This window comes from Pieris rapae, chromosome 10 (assembly GCF_905147795.1).
Source record: "Pieris rapae chromosome 10, ilPieRapa1.1, whole genome shotgun sequence".
Lineage (NCBI taxonomy): Eukaryota > Metazoa > Arthropoda > Insecta > Lepidoptera > Pieridae > Pieris > Pieris rapae.
In genome coordinates, this window is record NC_059518.1 from 9,860,859 (window position 1) to 9,868,555 (window position 7,697).

General features: G+C 36.1%; 1 long non-coding RNA gene across 1 annotated transcript; it reads left to right on the plus strand.

Annotated features, from left to right (window-relative positions):
* The first annotated feature begins 1,512 nt into the window (after positions 1–1,512).
* Positions 1,513–3,477, plus strand: LOC123689527. Its single transcript, XR_006750478.1, has 2 exons — positions 1,513–2,789; positions 2,853–3,477. It is a non-coding gene; the product is annotated as an uncharacterized LOC123689527 (long non-coding RNA).
* Positions 3,478–7,697: the final 4,220 nt, after the last annotated feature.

Here is a 7,697-nt window from a genome sequence, read left to right on the forward strand (position 1 = left end):
TAAGGCATCACTCATCACGAGATCTAGCCAACACATAAGGCATCACTCATCACGAGATCTAGCCCACACACAAGGCATCACTCATTACGAGATCTAGCCCACACACAAGGCATCACTCATTTAGAGATCTAGCCCACACACAAGGCATCACTCATTTAGAGATCTAGCCCACACAAGGCATCACCCATCCTGGGTTCAGCCAACAAGACCAGGATCAAGGATACGCATGGTGGCCAGCCAGCGTTTTAGGAAGGATATTGGATAGGTAAAACACATTTTTATTTTTTCATAAACATGTCAATGCATATACATAAAATAATTATTACCTTTAATTAGATTAGTTATTCAGTAATTCAATGCAATTACCTAGATCCAAAAACGTCAGTAGAAGAGGTCGAGGCCTCCTCACATAAAACTCTCCGACAAATCTTCCGCCGATACGGTCAATTCGACTGAAGTATAAACTCATGGCGTTCAAAGAATTGCTCCAATTGGTTACTCAACCAACCACAACATGTAAACCGCCTCGGCCTGCTGACATCTAGACTAAGAATTATAAAGCAGTTCTTCTCAAAAGCAGTCTAATGACAGAATATACCGATACCCGTTCTCTTTAAAAAAAGATATATTAAAAATTAAAACCCACAGTAAAATGGTATCACAAAATACTTGATATATATTTTTTTGTCATCACACTATTATCACATTAGTTATTCACATCAAATTACATTCATGCACCTGATGTTCGTCAAAAATATTAGAAGGTTTAATTTTACAATTACTTTTACAGTTACATTTACAACTTAAATTCAAATCTTAATTACTCATATCTGTAACGTATGGAATGTTTCGCTTATGATGGTTGATATAAAATGCACACTTAGTTTTTAGTAATGGGCCAAACCCAACAAAATAGAATAACAACGAATAGTGGGTAGAACGAATACGCAACGTACGGTAGACAAAAATCACTGCATTTTGATGTGTAGAATGTAACTGAGCTGAAGAGAAAGCGTTTTGGATTGAGTATTCATACAAAGTTGATATTTGTCATGACAACTATGAATAAAATTAAAATAAAACACGTTTATTTTGGAACATAAGATCGTCAAGGTATCACTTTTTCCACGTCACCAAATTCGATCCCGTAGGCATCCCTACTCATTGGCAAAGAAGACAGGGTGTAGGCCGAGAGAAAAAGCCGACGTAAAAAACTCTCGGTAATTTTTAAAATAAAATAAGTCATCAAACAATACTACAACGCTCATAGCAAATTAATTAGAAGTAGCTTGCCCAGCACTAGTCCTAGGCCCTTTCATCAACTAGACAATCGCTGACTTTATAGTAAGCCTTTTTACACAGCTCCTCTTTTTAATACATTTCCCAAATTTATTAAAAGACAGATACAAGAGCATCTGGGATTTTATATTAAAGAAGAGAATCCCTTTTCCCAAAAAGAATTAGTAACTAAACCACTCAAATCAAATTTAATTTTTTTTTTTTTTGTGAGCAGTTAACGTCTCCAAATATTTGAATGTTCAAATTTATATTTACAACTTTGATTTGGATTTTACTTTGCACTATGTGCAAAATATTAGAGAATGTTTATAATGACCGATATAAAATTCTCTTTTCACTTTCAGCGATGACGAAAAGTAAAAATACATAAATTTACCGAAAGACATACGTAAATATTAAACACAAAAGCTGTTTTTTTTTAATAGTGTCATCTGATTAGGGAATTCCGTGAAAGCCAGATTCTATATCTAAGCATCTGTAATATCGGGCTCTGCCTAATCTCTAAATTTGGTCTGCTAATATCTCTAACCGCACTTGAATTCAACACGCAAAGATCAACGCAAAGTTGGTTCGTCCCGTTCTTTTTCTCGATTCATAAAATTCATATCTTATTATGACTTTCTCGAATTAATTGACAATTTTAATAGTTTTAAAAAGTCTTATACCTTTCTTTGAACAATTAATTACATATTTTGTTGTAGTAAGTTTAATAAATGAACAATACTTAATAGTTTAATTTAGCGAGTTACATTCGTCATTTTGACGGTAGTAGCAATTTTACTCTAGATGACCCACACAACGGCAGAAATCTCATTTAATAAACTGTGCCATGAAAACCGGTATTATTGTTACTGAATTATGACGAAATAACGTTATGCTTAGACGGATTTCTCACTTTGCAGTCCCGGTAACGCGACAACGACAAACGACCCGGTTTAAGAAAGTGAAACGAACGAATTGATCTTTTGAAGATACTATAACACGGGATCTTTGTAATATCATTATATTTACTCTACTTTCGATTTTACGCCTACGAAATATTATAAGAACTGATAAGAATTTATTTAGTGAATCGGAGGTAATTCTCAGTTACTCAGATCGAAAAAACTCAGGGTAAATACCTGTGATCACCGCAACCATTACCTCGGCGTCGGTAGCTTCTGGACGAATCCTCTTAAAAAGCGCCCATGCCGTTGTAGCGTACTCTGCGTAGGAATTCGCTTGCTCGGAAGTGTAGTTGCGCCATTTCTGCACGTCATCTGCGTACCGAAATTCGTTGCCAAACGTATGGATCAGCTCCTCCTTCACTTGCTCCCAGGTGGTTGAATGCAGAGACCAGGTGTCAGCCCATGTTTTGGCTCGTCCTCTTAACTGCAAAATGGCCTTCATTCGAGCTTCATGTGGAGGGACCATCAGCTTCGTGATAGTTTCGTCTACGTTAGCGCACCAGTCCCTGATGTCGTGCGATCTCTCATCAGGGTTAAACGGAGGTAGGTAGAAGTCATGGTGCCGTCGGAGGGTTGCATCATCTGCTGATAGTGTTGCTTTCACAGCGCTTGTCGCGGCAGTCTTCGTAATGGAGGTCAAGAGACCCATCACTTGTTCCATAGTGAAGGTCGTGTCGTTTGAAGAGTCCGAAGTCTCTTGGGGATGTGATCCCACCGCTGCTGTCGGCGTTCCGCCATAATTATCACGTCCAGACTCCATTATAATGAAAACACACAACTAGTATCACTTGATTTATTTATCACACGATTTTAGCACAATAACTAACTCAAAATGCGAGCTGCCATCTTATTTATACAAACCAACTGTCGTTTTAAATTTTAACGTTTAACAACTGTAAATTCATGTAATCAAAATTACTGTACAATTAATTACGAAATATAGTTTAAAAATCAACATTAATATTATAATGAATTTTACATAATTCCAAATGATTTATTTTACACAAATTACTTTACTTTACAATTTATTTTAATAACAAAACGACCATTAATAATAACAAAGTTCGTCGACAGATGGCGTTATTTACAAATATAAACATGGTAATTATTACACAGAATAATGTGTTTAGAATAACAAAACGACCATTAATAATAACAACGTTCGTCGACAGATGGCGTTATTTACAAATATAAACATGGTAATTATTACACAGAATAATGTGTTTAGAATTTACTTTGAAAGTTTCTAAAGTTATATAAAAATCAATCTAAATATTATTAACATGATTTTATATTAATTGGCGCCCATATGTATATAGTAGTAGTTATTGTTGATTATTTATATTTTTAGTTTGTCTTAATAGCCTGGTAAGTTATTTTATTTTATTATATGTAGATAAGAATTTTTCTCTTGTCGTCCATGATGGAGCCCGAAGACCCTGGAGGGACATCCCTCCAGGTGTCTCATGTAGTTACAATCGATGCGTCTGGAATGGAAACGGAAGGTTCCATTATCGATACAGACTGTTCAGATAGCACGAAGTCTGTTAAAAGAAAAAGAGTATCTGTGAGAAATGAAAAAAAGAGAAAAAGTTCCCAAAATTTCCCTAATGATTTAAAAGACAATATAACTCCTAAAGTCATCGAGTCTGATGTTAAAACAACAGAAATACCCCCAAATGAGGCTGCCCACTCTAACAATATTCCAGATAGTCCTCGCGTTGCTAGGTCGCTTTACCAGGCGTCAGACCCTGCGCCTTATGTTGTCCATGTTCAAAAAATCATGGAAACAAATCAAACCGGATCTGTTCACCCCATACAATTTGGATTTTTCCTTAAAAAAAATTATGTAAAAAGCATTGTAGAGGGAAGTATAAAAAAAATAGGGAGGAATATGTTGTCATTGCAATTTGAGACATTTAAAGATGCTAACTTATTTTTAAATCATAAATCTCTCAACACAAATAAATACAAAGCCTTTATTCCGGCTTTCACAATCACCCGCATGGGAATTGTGAGAGGTGTTCCGTGTGAATGGGATGAAAAAGAAATTTTAGAAAACATTGAGCTTCCGCAGAATTGTGGAAGTCTTTTGAAAGTTCGGAGATTAAACAGGAAAATCTTTGAAGGAGAGAATTCCAAGTTCATTCCAACTGAGACTGTAGTCTTAACCTTTGATGGGAAGATCTTACCTCCCAAGGTCTTTATATGCTACAACTCCCTACCTGTAGACCTTTATATTTACCCCACACTGCAATGTTTCAATTGCTGCCGTTTTGGTCACACCAAAATGCAATGCAGAGGCACTCCAAGGTGTTACAAATGTGGTGACAACCATTCAAGTATTAGTTGCAAGACTGAAAGGGATGATGCTGTGTGTATCTTATGCTCTGGTTCTCATTTTGCAACGGATAAAAAGTGCCCAGAGTATGCTAGGCAAAAAGCTATTAAAGAAACAATGGCTAAAAAGTCAATATCATATTCAGAAGCCAGTAAAGTTCATCCACCAATTTCTAAATCTTATGCAGACGTTGTTGCTTCTGCGTCATCGGCCCATTCTGGTCCGAATATTTCTTATTCCAGTCCCTATAATTTAACAAGCCCTACTAAGACTTCCACACAGTCATTTAGGAAAACAGTATTCATGAAACCCAAAGCTCGTCCTAAAAATGTAAGTAAGGGATATGATCAAAAAACGCATGCAGAGCTTATCCAAGATTACAGCAACATTCCTTCCTTTTCTAAAGGTTGTCTCAACAACTATAATGATTTGTCAGAAATAATAACAAAGGATCTCATCATTTCTATAATACAGTACCTTTCACAATCTGACATAATTAAAATACCGTCCAACGATGCCCCTTCTACAAAAAGTTTTTTAACTAATGGACAGTCAAGACCATCCTCAAAACCAGTCTCTGGTGATTCAATGGAATTGCCGGAGCATTAATAGTAAAAAAAGTGACCTAATTTTTTTATTAAATAATTACAAACCATTTGCCGTCTCTCTTCAAGAGACTTGGCTTCGTCCCGGATTCAATTTTAGAATTCAAGGACATATCTGTCTTAGAGAAGACAGAACAGATGGGTATGGTGGAGTTGCACTTATTCTTAGAGGAGGTGTGCCATTTGTTCACATACCCATCCCTAATCACAGTGATAAATTTTCTATTATTGCTGCTAGTGTAAATAATATTTGTATTGTAAATATATATATACCTCACCCTTCCACTGAAGTCTTTGACAATATTTGTAGCATTCTATCTTCCCTCCCGCGCCCTATTTTGGTCACGGGAGATTTCAATGCACAACATACTATGTGGGGAAGTTTTAAGTCTGATCATTATGGGGCTAGAATCTTGGACATCTTAGATGATTATAATTTATGCCTTCTAAACACCGGTTGTCCTACTAGAAGGACACAGCCCCATGAGGGTATTAGTGCACCAGATCTTACCCTGTGTAGCCCTTCCCTTGCTCCTACATTAAACTGGTGGACTCTATCGTCTTCATACGGAAGCGATCACTTTCCAGTAATTGTATCATTTCCTCAAAAAATTAGAGAACAGACAAAGGCTCCTCCCCGTCTTAAATATAAACTTAAGGAAGCCAACTGGTCATTATTTAGAGATAAAGTTCAACAAAATTTAACAACCATACCTCCAGTAAATGACAGCAATAATCATTTTTGTGCTGAAGCTTTAACACAAGCCCTATTACAGGCTGCTGAGGAAGTTTTTCCAATTAAAAATAAAAGTGGCAATGGGTATATTCCATCACCACCTTGGTGGGACAGTGAGTGTTCTGCGGCTGTAGCGGAGAGAAAGAAATCTGAAAGGAATTACAGAGAAAATTCTACAACACAAAATTTTAATATTCTTAGTAATCTTATAACTAAAACACGTAAATTATTAAAGCAAAAAAAATTCAATGGCTGGAAATCTTTTTGTGCCTCAATTTCACCAGACATTTCTCCATCGGAAGTTTGGCAAAATATTCGGAGATTCAGATCTGCCTTTAAACCTCCTAGATCTCATTTTATGGATAGCAGTACAGTTGATTTGTTTCTAGACAAATTAGCTCCACCATATGTGCCATTTATAGATAATATTTCTTTTCACTCACAGCCTTCTTTCCTCTCCCAGCACAGAAGTAGTGATTCACTCATTTCGTTTAGCCTTTCAGAACTCAAAGGGGTTCTTTCAAAACTTAGGGACTCAGCCCCAGGTTGTGATGGAATTCCATATTCTTTTCTTCAAAACCTAAATGACTTCAGCCTTTCTTATTTTCTCAGTTTAATTAATTCAATTTTAACATCAGGTAATATTCCTTCATCATGGAAAATCCACGAAGTTATCCTAATACATAAGCCTAACAAACCAATTAATGATCCATCATCATACAGACCAATTGCATTAGCTTCAGTTATATCCAAAATTTCTGAACATTTAGTTAAAAATAGGTTAGAATGGTTTATTGAGAGTAACGGGTTATTATCTCCAAACCAGTTTGGATTTAGGAAAGGCAGGGGTACTATGGATAGTCTCAGTATATTTATGACAGACTTAAGATTGGCGTTTTCATACAACAAGCCTGTGATAGCAGCATTCTTAGATGTGTCTGCAGCCTATGATAATGTCAACCTTATAATTCTGAAACAAAAAATGATTAATTTGAATATCCCACAAATTTTTATAAGTTTCATAATAAATCTTCTCTCTGGTAGAATGCTTAAAGTAATGTCAGAAGATTCCTACCAATCCCGTATTGCCTGGAAAGGTTTACCACAGGGATCAGTTTTGAGTCCCTTACTTTACAATATATATTCTCATGATCTGGAAGCCTCCCTTAAGGGTAAAGTTAACTCACTCCAATATGCAGATGATTTACTCTTATATATCTCAGGTAATTCTATTGACAACATATCTGATACTATGACATATTCCCTTCAGTTGCTAAAAGTCTGGCTGGACAATAACTCTCTAAGCCTTTCAGTTCATAAAAGTATAATAGTCTTATTTTCACGTATGAGACTTCCTCCATCAGTAACTGTATTTTATAATAATATTAGAGTTCCTGTTAAAAGTGAAGCAACATTTCTTGGGGTAATTTTAGACTCGAAACTTACAGGAAGCTCTCATTGCAAATATATAAGTGCCAAATGTGAGAAGATCCTAAATATACTGCGTTGTCTCTCTGGAGTTTGGTGGGGAGCCCACCCTTTCTCTTTAAAGCTTCTATATAATGCACTAATAAGGAGTATTTTAGACTATGGAACATTTATACTTGAACCCTGTAATGCAGTAGCTCTCCATAAGTTAAACATTATCCAGTCTAAGGCTCTGAGAATAATTACTGGGGCTATGAGATCGAGCCCTATTAACGCTTTGCAGGTCGAATGTTCTGAAGCTCCCCTGCACCTCAGACGACAATTTCTTTCTGACAGGTTCC